The following is a 27,156-nucleotide window of genomic DNA, read 5'->3' as shown; positions in this document are numbered from 1 at the left end:
TTATAATATCGCTTTTCTGAATGAAGGCTCAGTTGCATAGATTTACTGCTTTATTTTCCTAGATCATATATTATTATTCACACTATTTGAAGGAGGGTTAAAAGTAATTCAAGCAGCCATGTTTTGAATTTGCAAAGAAAGTCCTCCGCCTCACTTTTTTAAAACAGTATCTATATTTGACATGGAATTTCCTTTGTAATTAATAAATAAATAAATAGATTAATTACAATTATGATTATAATCATTGTTAACAATTGTTGACATTTAATAGTAAGTAATTAAATTTAAGAACAACAGGAGCATAGAACATGCATTAACATAGACAGCATGCGCATAAACTGCACTGATGTAAAACCTCTATTAAACTTTCACATTAAAATTGAACAGAATGTATATCAGAATATAGCAGATGCCATGTACTGAAGAGTTTGACTGTAGACTAATCTTGAGCTTCAAGTAATGGTTTGAGACCTTGGTGCTATTGGCATCCTTCAATCAGATTGCCATCCTTTATTCATTCCTCAGTAGCCATCATTTTCAGAGGACTCTTATTCTGTCCTCCCTGGTTGCGTACCCTTGTTGACTAAGAGAATGTTAGAACTGATCAAATGCTGTCTTGAGCCCTCACTAACAGCAACCTAACTCACCAGTAGCAAGTGCTGAAGTATCTCCTATGAGAACAGCACATGGGCATTTAAGAAGATAACTCAAGGGCAACTAATATGACAGCTGGAATTAGACACTTGAGTTATTATAGACAAGCTGCAAAAGTAGGAATTGTTCATTTTGGAGAACAGATGTTCACGAGTAATGTTATTGAAATGCTCAAATTCCTTCAGTGTGCAGGCAGATTAATGTTGATGTACATAATATAATCCTAATGCTTCTGCACTAAGAGGAATGAAAACTGAGGAGGCTGAGTGAAATACTATTATTTCATTAACTACCTTATTTAGATAGCATTGAGTTTAAAGAAGTTTTAAGAGTTTAAAGTCTGCCATGGGAGGCAATGGACTCTCATTGTATCAGTATATTCAAGAGAGAATTGCATAAGTACTTGGTGGATAAAGTTAATAGCGATGGGGAGATGCAAAATGTGAAATTGCCTGAATCCTGAGACCAACCTTTTCGAAATGTGTTCCCATAATTACTGGGGACACAGAACTCTTCAATGAATTAGGAATAATAAATATATTAAACTACCCAAATGTGGTACACTGTTGACATTCACTGTACTGTCTGTTAGTGCATGAGAACTGAAGAAATTATTATGGTTGACATTCCAATTTTAGACATGTTTGTACTTGAGAAATGTGCCATATTACTCAGCTGTCATTATAAACTTTTACTGTTTCCAAACCTGATCACCCAAGTCTTATAAAGCTGTAGTAAAAACGGGAAGTGCTAGAGAAACTCAGCAGGTCTGATAGCATCCGTGGAGAGAAAAACAGAATAAATGTTTTGAGATCATTTTGATGCTCATTTGTGCGAAAAGTTAAGAGACTAAACAAGGAGGAAAGAATAGAATCAAGATAGGAAGAAATAAATTCACTGGGACAGGAACAGGTTGAAATGATAGGTCTGCTAAAGTAGTCCTGTTTGTGGATTTTGGGAAGGAGTTAAAAGCAGGTTGTGCCGGTCTGAGGACTGAGGTGGGACTCTGGGGAGGAGTGGCCACCAGAGGAGATGAGGTCAGTGACAATCCTGGGAATAGCAGCTTGATGTTTAATGGTGGGTCATGATCTAGAGGGAGATACAGAAGGAAATGTCTGCAAGTTGATGCTTAGCCTCTGTAAGGTAGAGCTGGGTCATGCCAGATGATAACAACACCATCCCTTATTGGCAGGTAGTTCACCAAATCAGGTGAAGCAAATTCAGTGCAGCAAATTCAGAGGGTGACAGGTTTGAGTGACTGAAGGACACAGAGAAATTAAGGTGCTGAGTTCATGAAGGCAATTCTTGTTGAAGAGATCAAGTATACGTAAAAGACCAGAAGGAGAGTCTAGGCAGAGGGACAAGTATTGGAGACAGGTAAAAGGGTCCATGCAGTGGTGACAGGATTCCAGTGCAAAGAAATGGGCATGGAAGCAAAGACAATGGAAGAAGAGTTCAGTGTCATATCGTGCCCGAAATTCATTGAGGTGGAAGCATAAAGGAAGTTAAACTAAGTACTTCGCTAAGCACAGATCATTCAGCATCAGAGAGGGAAGGTTGGAGGGTATAGTGAATACATGGCAAGAATTAGATGAAGGGATAGAGTTGGAGGGAAGGAAGAATCCAGTGGGAATTCAGTACTTGAAGGTTTTTGGTGGTGGTGTTCGTTAACACCTGAGATAGATGATAAAATGAAGATGAATAGTAAAGGTCTTTTCCTAGGTTAGGGGAGTTCAAAACCAGAGGGCGTGATTTTAAATTGAGAGGAGAAAGATTTGAAAGGGACCTGAGGGGTCATTCTTTTCACACAGGGTGCTTCATATGTAGAATGATCTGCCAGAGGAAGAGGTAGATGCAGGTACAATTGCAACATTTAAAACACATTTGGACAGGTACATGAACAGGAGGGGTTTAGAGGGATATGGGCAAAACACAGGCAAATTGGTCTAGTTGAGTTTGGGAAACCTGGCCGGCATGGACTGGTTGGACAGAGGGGTCTGTTTCTATGCTGCGTGACCCTATGAGTACATTTTATACATTAAAACATGTACTTACTAGCTGCAGACCGTTGATTGTGTTCAGAAAACTGACACAGCAGCTTCCAAAATGACTGAGTATTTGCATCAATGTATCTTATAAGTTTCAAAGCTAATAATACGATCAACCTACAGGAATCTATGTAAGATTATCAACTGCAAGGAATGTGAATAGGTCAGGAGTTGTGGCCGATTCTCAGGAACCAAACATTAGGTGTAATCATGTCAAACAATTAATTCTGTCTGAGAAAGGAATTCATCCAATAATTATCTGATTAAATTGAAACCAAGTACCAGGAATCCACTAGCCATGATCACATTGAGTAATTTGTCAATTGGAGAGAGGGGAAGGTGATAAGCCAGGTACCTATTTTGTGATTATACAACTGTTTACCTCTAGAACACAGGGCAGAACCTTTGAGTGGGCTCCTGTCAGTCTCTTTATCCAATTACAAGTTTGAGTCTTGTATACTGTTTGATCAACCATGTTCTGCAAACGGAAGTTTAACAACTCAACCCAACAGCTGCTGACCTTCATAAGAAGAGATATGTTGGCTGTCAACATATTTGAAACATCTCAAACACAAATTCCAGGGACCATCAAGCTCAGCCTGAGAACCATCCAAGTCAAAAATCCTGTATATCAGTAACTCTCATTTTGAACTCTTTTTAAAGAAAAAGTTGTTTAATCTGTTCTCTCAGTCTCTAACTTACTGGTTTGTGTGAGAACCTCAGTGTGTGTGCATGAAAGTTGAAGTGTTTTATTATTTCAGTTAGATTGGTTCAATAAGCAATTTTCTCACTTAGAAACCAAAAAGGAACACTATAACAATGAAACACCCACTGAATAGGAAAATGTATCATCTTAAAAACCGTATTGTGGTCAGACAAGGAGTAGAAAAAAAATGAGGAACTATTCTACTCCTCAACAGAACAAAACCCAGCAAAGTGTCACATTTCACTTTGCACCTGAGAAGTCAGCTGCTTGTGTAGAAATGTTTCTTTGGTGAATAAGAGAGAGTCTTTTTGAATAGCTTCTCTCTGTCATCTTTGAATTATTTGAATTGCCAATATTAAGGTTAATTCCTACTAGTCAATCAGCTTCCCTAGCCCCAGCTGCCACATGTTTATCCAGTATTACTCATTCAAAGCCCTTATTTTAACCCGATGTGAATTTTCACATGCTTCAGCTTAAATTGCTGGCATCTTTCCTAATGTCTCTAAGGAAATAATTTAATACAGTGGCATAAATTAATGTGACTAATTACCACAATGTTAATTATTTGTAGATTGTGCATATATGGATACACATTACTTAAGAGGCATATGCTTCTTTAAACATTTAGTGAAACAAGTAATTGCTAATCTCATCTCTTGAGTGCTCCATTCAGCATGATGCATACACAGAAATCAGCATATTTTCAAACGCATTCCTGTGGGAAAGCATGTTGTGTACCATCAATAACAAAATCTAAACTGTAAATAAGAAAGGAAAATGTCTTTTGGGTTTCATTGTAGGCTGACAGATTTATTTCACAATCTATCACATTCCCCTTCTTATGATTTATGAGAAAACAAAGAGGTTTTGATTGCAAGTATTTTTAACAGTTATTCCAGCAGTATAAAAATTATTTCAATCAGACAAAAGGATTTTTCAAGTTTTTTAAACTTAATATGTAATTGTTTCAGAATATACAAATGAATACACTGCAAGAACATGCTCATGGCTCTCACCTAATCTCCCAAAATGACTCTGGCGTTCGCACCATTTCCTGAGAGTTTCTATTAAGTGGAAGATGAAGACCCTCAGGATAAAACATACTTTAAATCTCTTGCACAAAGAATATGTTTAACAGGATAATAATGATCCTTGCAGGGAAAAAGACACAAGCTTGAATAAGTGTGCCTCTGTCTCTCTGATACTTTTCATTATGAATAGATTGACAGAAGTGTTTTCTGGCAATAAATTTAGTTAATGTAGTATAAATTTATTTTAATGAAATTAATTTTAGTTCATTCCAATGGATGTTACCCAACCCAGGAGAGCAGCCCAGTTTGGTTATTTCCACTATACTGGGAAGATAGAAATAAAGGAAGCAAGAAGAAAAGGTATCAGGAGGGAGATCAAGGATACACATTGTAATATCAAATAATGATAGCACAGATAATTATTCAATAGAGAGGCAGAAAATAAATGCCAGGTTCATCAAATTGTAAAAGAGTTAAAAGATGGCTAACTACTAAACCCCTCTTCCCAAATATCAGTTTTATCAGTTACATGAATTAATCTGCTGAGGTCATTGAAGATTAGCCTTAATACTCAAAGATTAGCACTGTAGTCTAATGAGAGAGATGAAATTTGAAAATATTGTTCCTTTTGCTGCAGTAGAGAAGGGATCTGTATGGTTTCCAGAGTGACTTTCTAAGTCCACTTACACAGATCTCTTGTACAAACAGAATTCTGGAACATAACAGGATCCTTACACTGTAGTTAGCCCTGCCCTCATTTTAAATTGCCTCATTAAGCTTTAACATTGCAATACATTGGGGCTGGTGTATGCACTTGGTGTCAGGATCCCTCTTTGAGCATCCTTCCATCCCAGGGCCTATGTAGGCATGACCTGATTTTTTGCTATTTCCGAGTGGCCTTTCTCACTGACCAAATCCTCCTGCTTACCATTTCTGTCCCCAAACCTCCAACTCGCAATTTCTCTCCCTCGCCCTCTCCTTCTCACTACCCTTCTCCAAAGCTCTTGCTCGGGGTGAAAAGAGAAACCTGGAGAGGAAGGCAGCAAGCAACGAGAGTGGGTGGTAGTCCGGAGAGAAATAGAGTTGGCAAGGTCAGCCAACTGGAGAGGTAACAAGCAGGAGATAACCAAAAAGAGACAGCATATTTCTTTTATATTTATATTTTATTATATTTTAGAAGTTATTTCTAATGATGTGAATTTAGGAATGTGCAGAATTTTAACTTGCAAGGTGTAATTTTTAAATATATTTCTGATGAGAAAGGTCCTGCTGAACCGAAGTATAGCAATTGGTTCTAATGTAAAAATCTGATCTATGTAAGGTTGTTTTAGTTCAAGTTGTAATTTTCAGGAACACAACGACAACGTTGTGAAGAATTATTATATTTATCAATGCCCTCACCTCATCTTTCAAGCTGCCTGTTTGATATTTGATTTAACCCTATTTCTGTTAGCACTCTGGCATATAGAACCAAATGACTTTGTTTTTAGTTAAGTTCAAATCATAGTTCAGTCAAATTTATGTATATATTTCAGCTGCAGTAGGGCTGCTCTAAATGTGGATCTCACTTGGGATTACCTGATGACTCAGTGGCAGTGCCTAAGTGTGAAACTGGATCATGTACCCAATGGGAGGTTTTCCCATGCAATCCGTGATCTACACTTAGATGACCTTTATTGCCATTGGCCTCAGGATTTCCAGAATAGACATATTACAAAGAAACATTTATATTTCTTATTCTTGATTGCTAGCTAATGATTATTAATAAAGGCAAGATCTGACCCAGCTTTGATACCTCACTGTAACTCCAGTAAATAATGACCCTCACATTCTAAGTTCTTCCATGGTGAATGACTGCTGAAGGAGATATCATGGGAAAAGTATACAGAATCATACTGCAGCATTTACAGTCCTGTTGAAGATAAATCGAAATGGGAAACAAAACAGTTCAGAAGTCATTTTGTTTCCTGTTTTTATTTACCAAGAGCACATATTACTCTGGGTATTGCATCAGAAATCATGTTCATTCTTTTGGTAGCCTTTGAGAATATTTTGCTTTATGGATCATGCCTCACATTTATCTTTATAGTTAATAGATCTAAACATTATCTTAATTACTCTATTCATACAATTGTAGAAATACAGACTTGTGCTTTCACTGTACTTGAATGATGAATCGCAACCACGGTTGTGTTTAGTTTAGTCCTAACTTGACCTGATACGTTGGGGAGGTGATAAGCTGCCATCTTCATCCTGATTGACAAAAATTAATATTTAGCCAGAGGAAATTACTCTTTGTATGTCACAAGTAGCAAGTTGGACAATCCCATTTAGAACTTAACTAAAAACAAAGTCATTTGGTTCTATATGCTGACTTTTTGTTGGCACTCTCATGGCTCTGAATCGATTCTTAAATTTGACTATACTTGATCAGTGTGTTCACTGTGCTTCCAATTTCTGAATTTAATAATGTCCTATCAATTCATTAAACTAAGTCAGCATTGCTGGTGTGGTTTTGGTTGTCGGTCTGTGCATTGAAACAACAACAATTTGCATTTATATAGCTGCTTTGAAATAATGACATCCCAAGGTGCATTATAAAATAAAATATGATACCTAGCCACATAAAAACCTTAGTCAAAGAGTTTTCAAACAGTGTATTAAGGTAGTAAAGTGAGGTGGAGATTACCATTATATTCAACTACCTGTCATTTTAAAAATCTTTTCAATTTCAAGGCTGCTTTTTCAAATTGGTAATTCTGTTATCAGAATCTATTATAGTTAATCAATTGATTACATTTAACCTGAATATTCAGTGATTTTCAAGGCTTGTTTACACAGGGTACTCAAAGAGAGAAACACTGCATCTGAACTATTCTAGGAATAAGAATGGAGAGGAAGTAGAGTTTTTGCTTGGTTTTGCTGAGTGTATTTCATCCAAAAGTGGTCAAACCAACTGAAAAAGTTGTGGCATTTCAGTAGGTTCTTGTCCATGTTATATCCAATGCAAATCAGACTTCCATGATCTTTTGCCCTAGTGTAAACAAACATCATTCAGAAAGCCTATCTTGCCTATAACATTGGGCATCCCCAGATTGAATTAATCACTATGGTGAGTCTCTGTCAAAGTGGGCCTTTAAACAAGTTACAAGGACCCTAATAAATGCACTTTGTATTTTAAAAAAAAGTTTTCATGTGAAACTGAGTGGATGTACTGCCAAAACTACTAAATGGTCTATGTAGTTCCTCTGAAGTCACTTCCAGTTGTCATAGATATTATAGAATCATGGAATTCCTACGGTGTGGAAGCAGGCCATTCAACCCATTAAGTCCACACTGACCCTCTGAACAGCAACCCACCCAGACCCAACCCCCCCACCCTATCCCTGTAGCCCTCCATTTCCCATGGCTAACGCACATAGCCTACATATCCCAGGACACTATGGACAATTTTGCATGGCCAATCCACCTAACCTGCATGTCTTTCAACTGTGGGAAGAAACCGGAGCACCCGGGGGAACCCACACAGGCACAGGGAGATGTTGAACTAAACTATTTTATAGAATTACTTAAGATAAACTAATTTATGGTTGTATTAATAAAACTACTCCAGATTACTACTCTAAAATACATCAAGTATAAATGAGTACAATTTTTCCAAACTTCCATTCTAAAGCACTGCATGGAAAATATGCTAGCATAAAAATGAATTTGAATAGGAACTTAGTTATTGAGTCCTACAGCACGGAGACAGGCCCTTCAGCCCAAACTGTTCCATGCTGACCGAAATGTCCATCCACACTAACCCCATTTCCCTGCACTTGGCCCATATCCTTCTAAACCTTTCCTATCCATGTATTTGTCCCAATGCCTTTTAAATGTTGTTAATGTACCCACCTCAACCACTTCCACTGGCAGCTCATTCCATATGCGTAACACCGTCTGTGTTAAAAAAGTTACCCCTCAGGTTCCCATGTATTCTTTCCCCTCTTACTTTAAACTGATGCCCTCTAGTCCTCAATTCCCCAACTCTGGGAAAAAGACTGAGTGTATTCACCCTATACATGCCTCTCATGATCTTATTTACTTTCTATAAGATATCCCTTCAGTCTCTTACACGCTAAAGAAAAAAGTTCTGTCTTGTCCAACCCCCTCCCTATAACTCAGTCCCTTGAGTCCTAGCAACATCCATGTAAATTTCTTCTGCACTCTTTCCAGTTTAATAACATACTTTCTATAGCGAGGTGACCACACTGAACACAATACTCCCAAGTGCGGCCTCACCATCATCCTGTACAACTGCAACATAACTTCCCAACTTCTATACTCAGTGCCCTGACTGATGAAGGCCAGTGTGCCAAAAGCCTTCTTCACTGCCCTGTCTCCCTGTGACTCCACTTTCAGAGAACCGTGCACCTGAACTGCAAAGTCCCTCTGTTCCACTACACTCCTTAGGGCCCTACCATTCACCATGAAACTCCTACCTGGATTTGACTTTCCGAAATGCAACACCTCACACTTATCTATATTAAACTCCATTTGCCATTTCTTGGCCCACTTCCCCAGCTGGTCAAGATCCTGCTGCAATTTCTGATAATCCTCTTCACTGATCACGATACGACCTATTTTAGTGTCATCCGCAAACTTACTAATCATGCCTTGTGCATTCTCATCCAAATCATCGATATAGATAACAAACAGCAATAGATCCAGCGCCGACCCCTAAGGCACACCCACTAGTCACAGGCATCCAGTCCAACAAACATCCTTCCGCTATTACCTACTGCTTCCTACCATCTCGCCAATTGTGTATCCAATTTGCCAGCTCTCCCTGCATTCCATGTGATCTAATTTTGCAGAGCAGCCTACTATGTGGAACCTTATCAAAGGCCTTACTGAAATCCATATAACCTACATCGATTAACCTGCCCTCATCAACCTTCCTGGTCACTTCATCAAAAAACTCTAACAAATTTGTGAGGCATGACCTCCCATGCACGAAGCCATGCTGACTACTGTTAATCAAACCCTGTCTTTCCAAATGCATGTATCTCTTATCTCTCAGAATCTTCTCAAGTAACTTACCTACCACAGATGTTAGGTCAATTAAACTATTTTGAAATATTGCACAATTTGTGCAGGTTGACAGTTGCTCTAAAAGCAGAAAGCTTTGGCCATGATCTTTATCGTTTAATCACACCACCAGCAAAAGTAACCTCAGTATCATCTGAGGTTAAGTCTCACAAACATTACCATCTTCATCTTTACACTTCTATCAGTCCCACAGCTGTGAATTTAAAAACAGATCAGACTGATAGCTTTGAGACTAGATATAATGTCCACGTGTTTGTTCTGTTAGATAACTGACAAACGAAGAAAGTTTGCTTTTTTGGAAGAATGCAGGACTCATGGGCAGCAGAATAGAATGAACTGTTATATCAATAGAATGGCTGCAATGCATGTGTGTTGCTTATTCCCCCTTTGAGACCCTCTCTTTGCTCAGTTGGTCCTCGACTTTCAATTTGAGATATTGATGTGCAGGTCAGGTTATGAGGAAAATTAGCAGGAGACTCATTATCAGGTTAATTTTGCACATCTGTCAGTAGGTGGTTCCAAATGGCATAAGCTGCCTTGGATCTGTGCCTGTGTATTCTTAGCCTCAATTGCCACAGGGTCTTGGGAAACAAGAGGAAAAAACATCTCTTAGTTGAGGATAGCTGGAGAACAAGAATTCAAAGCCCTTAGCAGAATATAGAGATTAAAATACTGGCAGCCTAAGACCCACTGCATTTTATAAGGAGGAAGAATCCATGGAGGGAAGGGAGAGCTTGCACAACCATGCAAAGCTTTCTGCTTTTCCAATAATAAGTGTCAACCACAATCAAAGGAAGCCAAGTAGAAAACAAGAAGTGGTATGAGAACAGAGATAAAATTATTATTCTATATACATATATGCATTCATGAGCCAGGCAATGAGTGTGTATGTATGTGTAAGTATGTCAAATGTGCCTTTGCTTCCATTGGTGTAAGATGTAATTATAGCTGTAAGTAGACTAGTTCTCAAGTTATTTAAACTCTTAACTGTATATGTTTTAAGTATCTCAATATCGTTTGAAAAGCATCCTGTCTATTTACAAGGCTGGGGCAAAATTTTCTTTGTAATATGTGTGCACAAATGCGAACTTTTTAATTTGGCATTTCTTAAGATGCGCGTTGATGTTATAACCAACAAGTCAGATCCTAGACTGAAATCTGGCTTGTTAAATTATGTTTTGATTTGCTTTGGTTTTAACAAGGTGGTCTCTCATTGAAATAGGAGCACATAATGCTGCAGTTTTTGCTCTAATAATGAAACAAGTTATTAACAAAAGAAATGAAAATAAAGTAAACAAAATAATTTACTTGTCTTACATTTTTAGACGTATTAAAAGTATAGTCCCATTCTTCTCAAGACACTCCTTTCAAAATTGGAAAGGAAAATATCAACAACAAATAAAAAACACCACTTGTATATTACTCTTACTTGCATCTAGCGCCTCCATCAGGTTTAAGTCACTTGTGCCTTCAACCTTTAAACTGGAACTGCAGATACCTTGTTAAACAAATGTACTCCGCTTTCAGTGATCTCTTCATGGTTTTAATCTGAGGGCTTTGTGACTTTGGAACTCTGTCTCAGGAGATGGTGGAAGCTGGGTCCATAGAATTCCTACAGTGTGGAAACAGGCCATTCGGCCCAATAAGTCCACACCACCCATTCCCCTCACCCTACATTTCCTTTGTCTAACCCACCTAACCTAAATATCCTCGAACACTATGGGCAATTTAGCATGGCTAATCCATCTACCCTGCACATCTTTGGATTGTGGGAGGAAACCGGAGCACCCGGAGGAAACTCACGCAGACACGGGGAGAATGTGCACGCTCCACACAGACAGTCGACCGAGGGTGGAATTGAACCTGGGTCTCTGGCGCTGTGAGGCAGCGGTGCCAACCACTGAGCCATCGTGCCGCCCAAATTTTTAATTTAATACTTAATATTTTAAAATTTAATTTAATATTTTAAAAGTGTTGCTAGCAAAGGAATTTAAATTTTATCAGGGATAGATCTGGGTACACCGTCTGAAGAGCTGGCTACTGACTTCTAAAGGAAAAGAGAAAGATGCGACAACATAATAATTGGACAACTCATTTTGTTTGCTGATGTAACAGGACTTTCAGCAGTAAATGGCAACCATTGATAGCGGTCACCAAGCAAAGGAGCTGAGCAGTTTCCCAAGACCTCCATCAGACGACGATGGTGAGGGAGAGCAGCTGAGATTGTTAGACAGGCTTTTGTCGGTAAGAAAGGGTGTCTTCAGTGGGGAAGGTAATGGCCAGGGGAAGAAACAGACAAAGCACTTCCTTAGCCCAATGTAAGGGCAATTCCATGTATATCATGAAAATAGTGTAAATGCAACCTTAATCACCATAAATTTCCCTTCTTTATAAAGACCTGATGCCAGTGAAATAAAGAATGCCTGCTTTGTGACCTTTGAGCTTTTAGTGATCAAATCACATAGTCAGAAGTCACATGACACCAGGTTATTGTCCAACAGGTTTATTTGAAATCACAAGCTTTCTGAGCACAGCTCCTTCGTCAGGTGAAATAACGAAACTCATGCTATGCTCCGAAAGCTTGTGATTTCAAATAAACCTGTTGGACTCTAACCTGGTGTCGTGTGACTTCTGACGTGGTCCACCCCAGTCCAACACCAACACCAACATCATGGCTACTGTCAAATCTCATGTTACCCTAAAGATGCAGTTGGGATGCCTGGATAGATCTGGGGAAGTCCTTCAATAATCCCCCCATCAAGAATCTCCAGAATGACTGTGGCCTGCTGTGTCCTTCAAAACATTGCATTGCATGAAGAGCGCTGGCATCCTGTAAGAATGGGGAGGGCCAGAGGGTGATAATGGCGCGCCCCTGGTTTCAGTGGGTGAACACCAGAGAAATTTGTGATTGACCGATCCAAGCACACTTTGTTTAATCTGTGCATCTAAAGTTTTCTGACAGTGCCTTCAGAAACTCTGCCCGTCACACCCCCGCCCCTTTCTTATCCTCCAATGCTCAAGATGTTACTTGTTCGAATTGTTAACCAGCAGCCTTTGCATCCACACCCAATCCAACTCATAACTGCGAGTCACGCTATTCATCTGAAGGTCCCTGTCCAGGTCGTGGGGGGATGTAGCAAAGTAGAGGCTGCAAGAAGTTATATTCATTCATTGCAATAAACATCAGGAAAATGTCCAAGTGAATCACCTGATACAAATTAATATGCTTTTTCTCAGCTTCACAGCTTCTTCCACTTACACAATGCATCACATGTAGTTTCAGCTGGAGCCAGGCTACACATTCTAAAGTTCTGATGTTGGAGATGCAGTGTGATGGGTGTCCTCTTGGCTTTGGAGCCCTCAAGGGCCCTGCCAAAGACTGCCATGCCAGCAGCTTTGCAGGGACAGACTCAGTCATTGGAGCAGGAGGCAACATCTGCAGCTCTGCTCTGATGGGAGGACAGGTTCCCACCGCCATATATCCATCTCCATCCAGCCAACCTGGTTTTTGTATCAGTCAGCTCAGTTAGCTAGACAGCTGGTTTGTGATGCAGAGTGACACCAATAGCATGGGTTCAGTTCCCACAGTCACATCTTCTCAACCTCACCTCTTGCCTAAGATGACAGAGCAGCACTATGGTCCTCTGGGACTTTGTCAACTATTACTACTACAGTAGGCAAGTTTTGAGCAACATGTCAAAGAGGGGTTGGACCACCAAGGTGATGCTTTGCTGCATCCTGTTGTTGGTAAATCACCATGAGCTACCTTTATTTTAGCTGCATGTTAAGAAATCTCTCAGATAATCATGTACTGAAGTGATGATTTAAAGTTTATTACATATAGCAACCAAAATAAGTCCCCCCAAGTAAACAGCCTAAGCCTCACAGCTCACTTTGCTATTACCCAATTAATGGTGGAATCTAGCTACATTTCCAAGCAACAGTGTCTGTCTCTGGATGTGTCCAGGGTTTGATCTTAGTGCAATATTGTTCTTTGAAGTTCTGCTGAAGGAGAGTTCTGGTGGTGGATTCTTATAAAGTTTTTTCATCCTACAGGTCTATGATGTGATATTATTGAAGATTCTTTGGATTCCTTTCATCCAAAATACTGATTCCTCTTTTAGAGTCCTTCGGTCTGTAGCTTGCTTCCTTATCAGAAGTAACTCCTCTGTTCCTCCAGAAATGCTGATAGAAGCATAAGAAATTCCCATTGCTGCTTTTTAGGCTCCTTCTCCCCTGAGCTCATTGTTTATAACCAACTGAACAATGATTGCAGGGTCCTATACTCTCAGACTGGAATTGTGTTCTGCTGTTTCGGTCTGTACACTTGTACTGCTCACATGTCCTGTGGTTCTACATGTGCCGACCAAGCCCTCTCTACTGCAATATGTACCAAGGTTTGTATATCATGTGCTGGTGGAGAAAACACATGATTCATGTAACAGTGAACCTTTAGAATGCTGAGATCTCCTCGGCTAGTTCCCACAATCAGCTCCTCTTCACATATGATTGACCTAGAAATACCTGTGAACTGTCATCTGAAACAGAAAGGAAGCTTTTAAGAATAAAGGACTCAATGTGTAAGAAGGTTATTGTTTCATGAAGCTTGTACTATTCCAGACTCTGTATTTGATTTATTTCTGGATCTCTTTGTCCCTCCAGGGTTTACCATTGATCCCTTGTGTAATAGATTACTATGTATGAGAAGTCCATACTCTCATACTATCAGTATTTTACTCGGGCCACAATTATTTTATATTTGAGAGGATCGTGGGTCCAATTTGATGTGTATTGAAGATATTTTGATGTGATCATGGATGTGTTGGTTGGCAGGTGTGAGCAGGAATTGAGACATTCACAACTAGGTCAAAATGTCTTTGTCGAGTTCTGATTAATGTAGCCACTTCATAATTGAATGATGATACTGCCCTTGTTAGAGCTGGGCACATGCCATGAATAGGAATCTTTAAAGAAATTTTTGTCCTCCGAGAAAGAACACATTCTGTGCATAGGATGGAATTGAGATATGAGGTTCAGTAGCATCTTGTGCAGAGAAGATAAATAGAGAGAAAAGCTGGTCATGTCAGTGAAAGCATGAAAACAGGACAAGAGCGGGTAATAGCGAGTGAGGCCAATAAAAAGGGAATTTGCAGTTAGAGACAAGGGGTATGGCTAAGGTATTAAATAAATACTTTATACCTGTCTTTACAAAAGAGGGGAGTGCTGCCCAGGCCATGGTGACAGAGGAAGAAACTCTGTCATTAGAAGAATTCAGAATTAATAAGGAAGAGATCTTAGAGAGATTGTTGGCTCCTCAAGTTAACAAGGCACCATGGTGAGATGTATCCAACGATTTCGAAGAACTGAGCGTAAAAATTGTGGAGGCACATCTTTCAGTCTTCCCTGGACTCTAGGGAGGTACCAGAAGTCTGGAGAATTGTAAACATTATGGCCCTTTTCAAAGAAGATTATAAGGATACTCCCAGCAATTCTAGACCTGTTATAATTTAACTTCAGTAGGGGGGTTTCTTTTGAAAACAATTATTCAGGACAGAATCTGTATTCACGTGGAGAAATGTGAGTTTATTAGTCAGCACTGATTTCTAAAGGGGAAATTGTGTTTAGAACTAACAGAAAGGATCGATGAGAGTAACGCTTATCGTGTATTTCCAAAAGATATTTGATACAGCGCCTCACAACAGACTTGTAAGAAAAGTTGTTGGTCATGGTATAAGATGGTTGTAACATGTATAAAATTGGCTGAATGATAGAGAACAGAGAGTAATAGTCAATAGATGTTTTACAGGCTGGATGAAGGTTTGTTGTGGTATTCCCCGGGATCAGTGGTCGGACCCTTGCTTTTTATGATTAATCTTAATGATCTGGATCTTGGTGTGTAAGGGACAGTTTAAACTTTTCCACATGCAATTTTGCAGGTGCTGCGCGGGATGGCCGGTGGTTGGCGGGCCCGAGCTGAGCAGGGTGGTCATTGGTTGCAGGGCTGGAGCGGAGTGGCAGCAAGCTGGGGACCCAGAGGGGTTAGCCAGCGGACTGGTGCCTGGTGCATTTGGCCTGTTACAGATCTGGAGCCTGGCAGTGTGGGGACAGCGAGACAGCATGTGGAAATCCCACAGTGTGGAGAGAATGCAGGCAATAGGAGGATTGTAATGTTTAACTTTAACTTTATTTCTTTATCTTCCTAATTTATACTCTGAAGAACTGTAATGTAGAACTTATAGCTTTTCTGTTTATTTCCCTATTTTTGTGCCTAATCTACTCTAGTACCAAAGATTTGTACCTAGGTACTTTGTACCTAAGATGGTGCATTGTGTGGTCACATTGTACAGTGTTCACGGTACTCCTGTGCTTTGTACTTGGGTACACGTGACAATAAAACCTAATTCTAATTCTAAGATAACTTGGAAGAATTGTAAACTGTGAGGAGGACTGTATTGAACTCCAAAAGGGCATTGACAGGTTTCTACAGTGGTTGGATAGGTGGTAGATGAGGTTTTATGCAAAAAAGTGTGAGTTAATGTAAGATAGTAGGAACTGCAGATGCTGGAGAATCCGAGACAACAAGGTGCAGGGCTGGATGAACACAGCAGGCCAAGCAGCATCATAGGAGCAGAGAGCCTGGACTGACCTATCCCCTTCCTAACTCCCTACCAACACTCACCTTTCCTGGCCCCATCCCCGCCTCTTCGACCTGTTTGTTTCTTCTCCACCTATCCTCTCCTCTATCCATCTTCTATTCGCCTCCCACTCTCTCCCTATTTATTTCAAAACCCCCTTCCCCTCCCCCTTTTCTGATGAAGGGTCTAGGCCCGAAACGTCAGCCTCTCTGCTCCTATGATGCTGCTTGGCCTGCTGTGTTCATCCAGCCCTGCACCTTGTTGTCTGTGAGTTAATGTAGTCTGGTCGGAAGAACATTGAAAGTGCAATTCTCCAGGGGGTGCAACAGATGAGGCACCTGTGGGTAAATGTGCACAGAGCATTGTAGGTGGTAGGATAGGTTGAGAGAGCAGTATATAAAATCAAGTGTTCTCAGCATTATTAAAAGGAGCATAGATTACATGAGCAAAGAGTGATATTGAACTTTTACAAGACAGTTAGATCTCAGCTCGTGTATTATGAACAGTTATAGGTGCCACTTTATCGGAAAGATGCAACTGCATTAAAGAGAGTGCAGAGATAATTTGCTAGAATGGTTACATGTATGAGAAGTTTCAGCTATGAGGATAGATTGAAGTTGGGACTGTTCTCCCTGGAGAGAAGAAGGCTGAGAGAAAATCTCATTGTGGTTTTCAAAATCAAGAGCGAGCTTGGCAGAGGAGAGAGGGTAAAGCTATTTCACTTGTAAATGAAACAAGGACAAGAGGGCATAGGACATGCAGACAAAGCAAGGGTGATGTGAGAAGATTTTTTTCACACAGCGAGTAGTTAGGGTATGGAATGCACTACCTGGAAATATGGTGCAGTGCCCCAATTTATGGTACAAATCAGGGAAATTTATTGATTTGGAAAGTTTTTGACATTATAAAGCATTTTGTGTATGAATGAATTCATATATATAATTATGAAAGACAAATTAATCACCACCCTTTAACATTCAAAGGCGCTGCCATCACCGAATCCCTGTTAACAACATTCTGGGGTTACCAGAAGCTCGAGTGGGCTTGCTACAAGAGCAGGTCAGAAGTTTGGAATACTGTGGCGTGTAAGTCATCTCCTGACTCTCCAAAGCCTGTCCACCATCTACAATGCACAAGTCAAGAATATGGTGGTATACTCCTCACTGGCCTGGATGAGTGCAGCTCCAACAACACTCAAGAAGCTTGACACCATTCAAGACAAAGCATTCCACTTGAATGTTACCACATCAAACAAATATCTACTCCACCACTGGCACTCAGTAGCAGCAGTGTATTATCTACGCACAGCAGAAATTCGCCAATGACCCTTAGACAGTAACTTCAAAACTATTTGCATCCAGAAGGACAAGGGCAACAGATACATGGGAACACCACCTGTAAGTTCCCCTCTATCATCCTGACTTGGAAATATATTGCTGTTCCTTCATTGTCACTGGGTCAAAGTCCTGGAATTCTCTCCCTAAAGGCATTGTGGGTCAACCTACGCACATGGACTGCAGTGGTTCAAGAAGGCAGCTCACCACCACTTTCTCAAGGGCAACTAGGGACAGGCAATATGTGCTGGCCTAACCAGCGACTCCCACATCCCATGAGATAATTTTTAAAAACTTAGCAAATTGTTTGGTACCGTTGTTATGTTTCTCTCTGATAATCTATTTTCTAAATATGGTAACTTATTCTAAGGAATAATTTTAACGCGGCTGACGTCGGCAAAATTAAATGGTGAAATTTGGCATAATAGCTATCAATCAAGGAACTTCAGAACTGTGGTGTAACTAAATCTTGATAAGAAGCAGGACTTCATTTTGTCTTCTTCCTCTGTTACTTAGCTTTGGGATACAGAAGTTAATTGTGGGGATCCACTTGAGATTAACTAATTTGCCACTGATACAAGGTTTAGTGCTGGAGCTTTAGGCAGTGATAGTAGAGACCTAAATTTCTTTACATCACAGGATTGACCAGACTTGCTTCCTGCTCTTACCGGCTGCCATCAGTGTGTGTTAGAAAGATTGCTATGTAAATACTCAACCTGTTTGGCCACATTATGAGCACATCTTTCTCAGGGTTTGAACCTGGACCGTCATATTCAGGTTTAGAACTTCCTGACAGGTATCAACTGGAATACTGCATTATATGGCAAATCATGTGTAGAAAGTGAAAGAAAATAGTCCCAACAATGATTAAAATCAGAAGCTCCACACTTCCCGAAGTTAATTTTCCATTCCAGGAGGTTGTTTAGCAATAGAATCTTGCTGTTTGCAAAAACTTGAGATGAGCTAAGTTGCATTTAACACCATCTATTGTCAATACTGAAAAGCCAGTCAAACTGTTACAAGGATTGCATTCACTTCAGAATGTAATGAATGTGAATGGGCAGATTTTGCTTTTTAAATACAGCACTGCGTAAAGTAGTAAAAATAGTCGAGTAACAGCTGTTTTTTTTTACAGAGTATTAACCAGTGCACTGTTGGCAGTGTTGTAACTTGAATGTCAGGTTTATTGATAACTTTATCAGGATTGACTACAGTCAATATGGTGGGTATGTTAAATTTAGTCAAGAATGAACATAACACACTAGTGTTACAGGAGAAACCTAAGACCTTGTCAGGTGTCCAAGTTGGCCAGGATAGCTGGTTATGACGAATAGCTTTTCTTTTCCTTCTTCTGTCTCTCTTAGTGCCCAAAATATTCAAAACTTTCCAAATTGCCCAGGAATATATTCATGGGATTCTACCCTTGGGAAATTTCCTCCATTTACTACTGCATTTAGGCAGTAAGTCTCATAATTTATGCCTTCTTTTAAGGGTGTACCTGGATCAATTACTGCCGAGGCCTTATAGCCCTATGAAGATTTACCTTAGTTTGAAAAAGTAGGCCTAGTCAGAGGTGCCCACATGCCATGAGTGACTACTCAATCGAATGTAAATTCTTTGTTTCAGTCATGGGGTGCAATCCCACCTTTTAATAAGACCACTTGGTATAAGAGAAAAATGGGCTCATCAAGTCTGCTCCATCATTCAATCATGGCTGATTTGCTTCCCAACCCCATTCTCCTGCTTTCTCCCTGTAACCCTTGATCCCTTAATAATCATGAATCTATCTATCCCTGTCTTAAATACACTTAATGATTTGGCCTCCACAGCCCCCTGTATCAATATTTTTCACAGATTAACCACCTTCTGGCTGAAGAAGTTCCTCCTCATCTCAGCTCTAAAGGGTTGTCCATTCACTGTGTGGCTGTGCCTTCCTGTCCTAGTCTCTCCTATTGGTGGAAATGTCTTCTCCATGGCCACTCTACCCAGGCTTGAAACTAATTCTGTTAGTTTCAATGAGATTCTCCCTCATCCTTCTAAACTCCATGAGTACAGACACAGAGCCTTCAACTGTAGCTCATATGACAAGCCCTTTATCCACAGGATCGGTCTTGTGAACCTCTTCTGGACCCTGTCCATAGCCAACACTTCCTTCCTTTGATATGGGGCCCAAAACTGCATACAATGTTCCAAATGCCATCTGACCGGAGCCTTATACAGCCTCAGCAATACATCTCTGCTCTTGTATTCCACCCCTCTTGAACGCTAATGTTGCATTTGCCTTCTTAACTGCCAACTAGACCTGCATGCTAACCTCAAGAGAATCTTGAACCAGGACTCCTAATTCCTTTTGGGCTTTAGATTTCCAAAACCTTTCTATGTTTAGAAAACAGTCTAAATCTCTATTCTTTTCACCAAAGTACATAACCTCACAGTTAATAATGTTATCCATCTACATCAACTCTCTGAACGTACACATGTGCCTTCTGTCCTTGATCAATAAGTCTTTGTATTGTCTTTCCTTACCTCCCCCTGTGCCATTCCCCAAGGTTAGTTTTGTAATTTCCTTCCATGTGATTGCTGGGCTAACTTCAGAGGCTTCATTGTTCAGACTGGCCTGTTAACCAGCTGTTCATAATGGATGTCTACTCAAAGTGGTCTAATTCCTTATCTGACAATTAGAACGATTTGATTGTTCACTAAAGTAACTTCTATTCTTCTTCCACATGCTAATTAGCTGAAGTATTTCAGCAACCTTCTTAATTGTGTAAGATAAGGGAAAGATCCCATCTGTTAGGAAGTATGTTTGTTTATTTTTTTTAGTATTTACCAGTTGGGGTCTGATTTGCTTAGTTGGCTCAAAGGTTCAATGAGTGGATCAGATAAATGTCAACAGCATGGGGTTAAATCCCAGTCTGCCTTCTTGCCCTAACTTGTGTTATACAGTGGAGGTTGACATCTCCCTTTAAGGACTAATATGGAATCACCCAAAGGGGAGCACCTCGCCCTATAATCTGTTAATGGGTGTGAGAGAAGGCGTGTAAGCCATTTTTACAGCAACTGCTAGTGGTTAAATAAAAGAAATCCCTAATGCTCAGTTTACAATTAACAAGTAACAATTTATTTAGCTAACTCTTAACAGTGAACAAATTAACTAAACTATTAACAAACTGAACAGTTCCCCTCTAACTACTAATTGTTCCCAAATAAAATAAGATTCTAATGGTAGGCCTGCAACTCCCACCCCCCCCACCATGATCAAAAATGCCCTCAACGACATCTCTTCCCAACAAAAATAAAAACAGAATCCCCCTGGTCGTCACATACCACCCCACCAGCATCTGCATCCAGAGTATCATTCTCTGCCACTTCCGCCACCTACAGTCTGACCCCATGACCAAAGAGATATTTCTCTCCACACCCGTATCTGCCTTTCACAGTGACTGTTCACTCCAGGACTCCCTCGTCCGCTCCACACACCCCACCACACCCGGCACCTTTCCCTGCAACCGCAGGAAGTGCTATACCTGGCCCTACACCTCCTCCTTCACCTCTATTCAAGGTCTAAAGCAAACCTTTCATATCTGACAGGGGGTCACCTATACATCCTCCAACTTGGTCTACTGTATCCGCTGCTCCTGATGTGGCCTCCTCTACATTGGTGAGACCAAGTGCAGACTCGGGGAATGTTTCGTGGAGCATCTGCATTCTGTATGTAACAAGCAACAACACCTTCCGGTCGCCAACCATTTTACCTGCCCCTCCCACTCCCACTCCCTGGGTCACATGTCCAGCCTGGGCCGCCTCTAGTGCCACAATGACACTACATGCAAACTGGAGGAGCAGCACCTCATAATCTGCCTCAGGAGCCTACAGCCCAATGGCCTGAACATAGAATTCACCAGTTTTAAAATCTCCCCACCCCCGGCCTCATCCCATGTCCAAATCTCCCTCTCATCCCTGCCTCCTTGACCTGACACAACCTGTCCATCTTCTTCCCCACCCATCCATCCTACCCTTCCTGCTAACCAATCCCCACTGTCCCCTACCTGCATCCAACCTATCACCACCCCACCTACCTTTCCCCAGCTCCACCTATCCTCCCTCCTGCCCCCTTGATCCAACACAACCTGCCCATCTTCTCTCCCACCAATCCGCCCCACCCATCCCACTGACCAATTCCCACTACTCTCTACCTGCATCCACCTATCACCATCCCACCTGCCTTTCCGCAGCCCCACCCCTCCTCTCTTTATTTATTTCCCAGCTCCCTTCCCCCGCCCCAATTCTGAAGAAGGGTTCTGACCCGAAACATCAACTTTCCTGCTCCTCTGATGCTGCCTGGCCAGCTGTGTTGCTCCAGCTCCACACCGTTGTTCTCTGACTCCAGCATCTGCAGTTCTTGCTATCTCCAATATTCGAATGGTATGCTGTTCCAATAAATATAAGTCCCACTTATATATATATAAAAGGATAGAATTTAGTCTCTCGAAGTTACAATCAGGTTATGTGTCTTCCGGAATGCTCTGTGCCTTCTCCGTCAAATGTTGTCAGGAATGCCTTCTCCATCATATTCCTCTAAGGAATATTAACTAGTTATGCAGTGGGTACCTTTGATTTCAATGGTGCTTTCTCTAAGGCTTAGAGAATTCTGTGAGAGCCTGTGATTCTCTCTTTAGAGCAGATGGCTGTTAACTCTGGTAGATGGCAGTTTGCTCTCTTTGTTCAACTGCCCTTTTCTTTTATACCTCTTTACAATAGGATTGGTCCTATGTTGTCAAAACCATCAGATTTAAATTTAATTTTTTTTTTCGTATCTAAGTGCCTGGTTTAAATTAATTGGCTAAATTCAAAACTTGTTGTCTTGATAACAACAAAACTGCTGCTTGGCCTGCGAATTATACAGCCTTTTGATACATGTGTTTCAATTCAGGTGCTCTGTGCGCCTGTAAACCCACAAATTGCTGCTCACAAACATACTTTTTGAATCTGTAAGCATAGAAAAAGCACATCATTTTTTAAAGGGACCATGCACTGCTTTCCCCGCTAGCATTTTACAAACACCAAATTCTAACGTCCTGCCTTCCAGCCCACAAATACTCTACCCAACTTCTCAACACTGGAAGAAGAAAAATCACAGCACTTTGCCTCAGTTTGGTGAATACTCACTGACGACATGCCAATGGCGAGAAAACCTGAGAGAATTGTTGTTCTCCCACTGTTACAGAGGCCGCATCTTGGCAGGGGGCTCTTTGATTGGATGGTTACATGAATCCAGTTGTCTTGTGAGAAACAAAATGTTAAGCAGTTACCAATAAAATGAAATTTGCAACACTCATCTACTCCTTGATCTACTTCAGGCTTATTTATATACATTACGCTTGCACTAAATGTGAGGCTGCTTTCTAAAATCAGGCAGTTTCTAATGTAACCCTATGTGGAGGAGGTGGAGACGTATATTTATTGTAAGGTCAAAACCAGACAGCAAGTGAACCTCTGCCTGGATTTAACTTACCAATGCCTCAGAAAGAATAATTGAGTTTTTATCATCTTTCTGTTGGGAATAGGTTTTATTTTTATTAAGCTTTCACATTTTTAAAAATAGAATAATTTTTAGAAAGCAGAATCATACTCCAACACCATTTGCAACCTCATTGCTCGGCATATACCCCACTGTACCATTATCTTCAAGTCTGGGGATCTGTGTGGATTCAAGGGAGAGTGGAGGAGGGGATGCTAGCAGCAGCACCAGACATATCTAAAAATGAATAGTCATCCTGGTGAATCTCCAAAGGAACAGAACTACTTGTGTGCCAAACAGCATAAGCAGCAAGTGATAGGCAGAGCTAAGTGTTTCTGAAACCAGTGAAGCAGATCTAAGTTCTACATACCTGCCACATCCTGTTGTGAATGGTGGTGAACAATCAAATGACCCTCTGGAGGAGGAGGCTCCACAAATATCCGAATCCTCAAAGCTAGGGGAGCCCAACACATCAGTGCATAAGACAAGACTGAAACGTTTGCAAGAATCTTCAGCGAGAAGTTTCAGCTCAGCCTCCTCCAGAGGTGTCCAGCATCACAGATTCCAATTTCAGCCAATTTGAATCACTCAGTCAATGTGATATTAATAAACAGCTGGAGGCCCTGGATACTGCAAAGGCTATGGGCCCTGACAACATTCTGGCAATAGGAAAGAGAACTTGTGCTCCAGAACTTGCTGCTCCCATAGCCAAGCTGTTCCAGTAGTTACAACACTGTAGTCTACCAAGCAATGTGAAAAATTGCCAGGGTATGTCCTGTACACAAAATGCTGACAAATTCTGCTCGGCCAGTGACCCACTTTGACAATCTACTCTTGATCATCAGTAATGTGATGGAAGGTGTCGTTAACAGTGCAATCAAGCAGCACCTACTCAGCGACAGTAAGTGATGACCTGTTTGGGTTCCACCAGGGCCACTCAACTCCTGATCTCATTACAGCCTTAGTTCAAACATGGACAAAAGAGCTGAATTCCAGAGGTGATACAAGAGGCTGCATTTGACTGAGTGTGGCACAGAGGAACCCTAGCAAAACTGGAATCATTGGGTGTTAGGAGAGCAAACTCTCCTCTGGTTGGAGTCATACTTGGCACATAGGAAGATGGTTGTGGTTGTTGGAAGTCAGTCACCTCAGCTCCAGGATATATTTGCAGGAGTTCCTCAGGGAGGTGCCCTAAGCCCAACCATCTTCCCTCCATCATAAAGTCAGAAGTGGACATGTTCACTGATGCTTCTCAATTTCAATTCCATTTGCAATTCCTTAGATATTGAAACAGTCCGTGTCCAAATACAGGACCTGCACAAAATCCAGGTTGGGCATGTAACATTTGCATCACAAATGGCTAGAAAACAGCCATTTACGACCAGAGAGAATCTAATCATCACACCTTGACATTCAATGGTGTTACCATCACTGAATTCCCTACTATCAACATTCTGGGGGTTACCATTGACCAAAACCTGAACCGGACTTGCCAAATAAGTACTGTGGCCACAACAGTAGGTCAGAGGCTAGGCGCCTTGCAGTGAGTAACTCACCAACTAACTCCCCAGAAGCTGACCACTATCTACAAAGCGCAAATCAGGAGTGTGATGGCATACTTCTCATTTCCCTGGATGAGTGCAGATCCAACAACACTTAAGATGTTTGACAGGGGAGGCGATGGCTGAATGGTATTATTGCTGGACTGTTAATCCAGAGACCCAGATAACGTTCTGGGGACCTGGGTTCGAATCCTTCCACGGCAGATGGTGGAATTTAAATTCAATCTAAAAATATCTGGAATTAAGAATCTAATGATGACTGTGAATCCATTGTCAATTGTTGGGAAAAACCCATCTGGTTCACTAATTCCTTTTAGGGAAGGAAACTGCCATTCTTACCCAGTCTGGTCTACATGTGACTCCTGACCCACAGCAATGTGGTTGACTTTTAACTGCACTCTGGACGTTTAGGGATGGGCAATAAATGCTGCCTAGCCAGCGATGCCCTCATCCCATTAATGAATAAAACATCCAGGACAAAACATTCTGCTTGATTGACCCTTCATCCACAAACATCCATTCCCTGCACCACTGATGCACAGTAGCAGTAAGACATACCATCAACAAAATGCACTGTAGAAATTCGCCAGTCTCCCTACAAAAAACCTGCCAAAACTGCAGCTACTGCTATCTAGAAGGGCAAAGGTTGCAGATCCATGGGAATGCCAGCTCTTTAATTCACAACTCACAGTTCTTACTTGGAAATACATCACAATTCCTTCAGCGTTCCAGTGTCACTGGGTTAAAATTCTGGAACTCCCTACTTAATGGCATTGTGAGTCTACCTACAGCACATGGACTTCAGCAATTCAAGAATGTAGCTCACCTCTACCTTCTCAAGGGCAACCAGAGATAAACAATAAATGATGACCTAGCCAGCAACATCCACATCCTAGGAATGATTTTTAAAAATTTTATTTGAAAATATTTTGCAATAGTGCTAACGGTGAAACGGTCAGTGTTCATCATTATTATCCTTTTGAAACTGACAGAAACTCTGGAGTCTGCATGTGTGCAGTTGAACATGGAAAATAAGAATTTGTGGACATTCATTCTGCAGTTCTCCATGGTGTGTGCTGTTAGCATCCCTGTAGTACAAGGTCAAATAGAAATCACTGAACTAACAGGGACATTCACATTTTTCCCTATTTGTGTCAGTGTAAAACTGCTTTTAAAAGTTGTATTTTGTTGAATGAGATGCAACTTTTTTAATGCTTTACTAATTTCATGAATACTGTGGGGAAAAAATGCACACCACCGCAGAGAAACTAATTTTATGTTTACAAGATGGCAAATTTCTCCATTATGATTAAAGATGAGAGAATATTAATTTCTAAAAATGTTTTCTGTCTGATGTTTCAGAGTCTATCTTAATCTCATGTCTGATTGATCTCAAGTAGAATGTTACTAAAGATAATCATTTCATTTATTTCTGAGTTCACTGTCTGTGAGAATCCTTCAGTGTGATTAGCTGTTTGCCCTGCTTGATGGCATCTCTGCTGATGGATCTCTGGAAATCTCACTGAGTCGGTGCCAGATTCAAACTATCATAGCAAAAGATTAATCCAAGAACATTTCCACATAGACTCCCTACAAAGGCTGACTCATCCATACTGTTCTATGTTTCATAATTGAATAGCTGAGGATGAAGATCCCTGCAGATGTGCAAAACACAGAGTCTGAGACAAGGAAGAAATAAGGGTAGTAAGTGATATGGAGGAGCTGAAATTGAGCTAAGCAGAAATAGTAGTGCAAGGTGTTGGAAAGGAGGTTTTACATCAAAAGAAATTAGCATCCCTGAAGTCCAGAGGTCAATAGTTAACAGGCAAGAGTTGCCAACTTTATGTAGCCTCATCGTTATTCCATAGCAAGACAGGCTGACATGGCAAAGATGATGATCCTGACAGTGAATCATTCTTGAACAAACATGTTGTACACGTCTCTGAATTCAAAAGAAAGGACAAAAGCTTCAGTAACCAAAACTTGCATCTCGTTCCAACTTTACTACAGGGGACCATTGTGTTGATGTGATCATATACATATGGTCTTTCATTGTTAATAATCGTTTATAAGTGTGAAAGACCCATGAGCCATAGGTGACCTGTATGACACTTTTGCTGTAAAACATAAGGAATGGTAAGATATTCTCTGGAACTCCTTTCATACTGTGAACCATTCAATAGTAACAAACTCCAGTCAGAAATATAAATCATTGCAGTGTTGTTGTAAAACAGAAGAACATGTTATTTCCAGTCATATCTTCGTCTGAGTTGACCCAGTTTTACACCATGCCTAACACAACATGGGAAAACATCTCTTTCTTACCGTTAAATCTGACTTTTTACAAAGAATGTTAGCACCAAAATGGTGATGATTGTGAAATTGTTATTGGATAAACCTTTCATTGAATAGTAGAAATGGAAAACAGTGAACTTTTAAATAAAAACACGACCAAACTGGACTGGAGTTACCTGTGGAGAGAAATAAAAGTTAATGTTTTGAGTCTGATAATGGCTCCTCATTGGAATGTATAATTTTAAAAATTGGGTTTTAGAAGAATGCTCAGAACAG

At 40.6% G+C, this 27,156-nt stretch overlaps 1 protein-coding gene across 1 annotated transcript in view; it reads left to right on the top strand.

Annotated features, from left to right (window-relative positions):
- Positions 1–27,156, top strand: part of ldb2a (LIM domain binding 2a) — a 139,845-nt gene that overhangs the window by 45,976 nt on the left and 66,713 nt on the right. The window lies entirely within an intron of this gene.

The sequence above is a fragment of the Rhincodon typus genome, chromosome 1 (assembly GCF_021869965.1).
Source record: "Rhincodon typus isolate 14 chromosome 1, sRhiTyp1.1, whole genome shotgun sequence".
NCBI classification, from domain to species: Eukaryota; Metazoa; Chordata; class Chondrichthyes; order Orectolobiformes; family Rhincodontidae; genus Rhincodon; species Rhincodon typus.
This window is presented reverse-complemented; position numbering and strand designations above follow the sequence as displayed.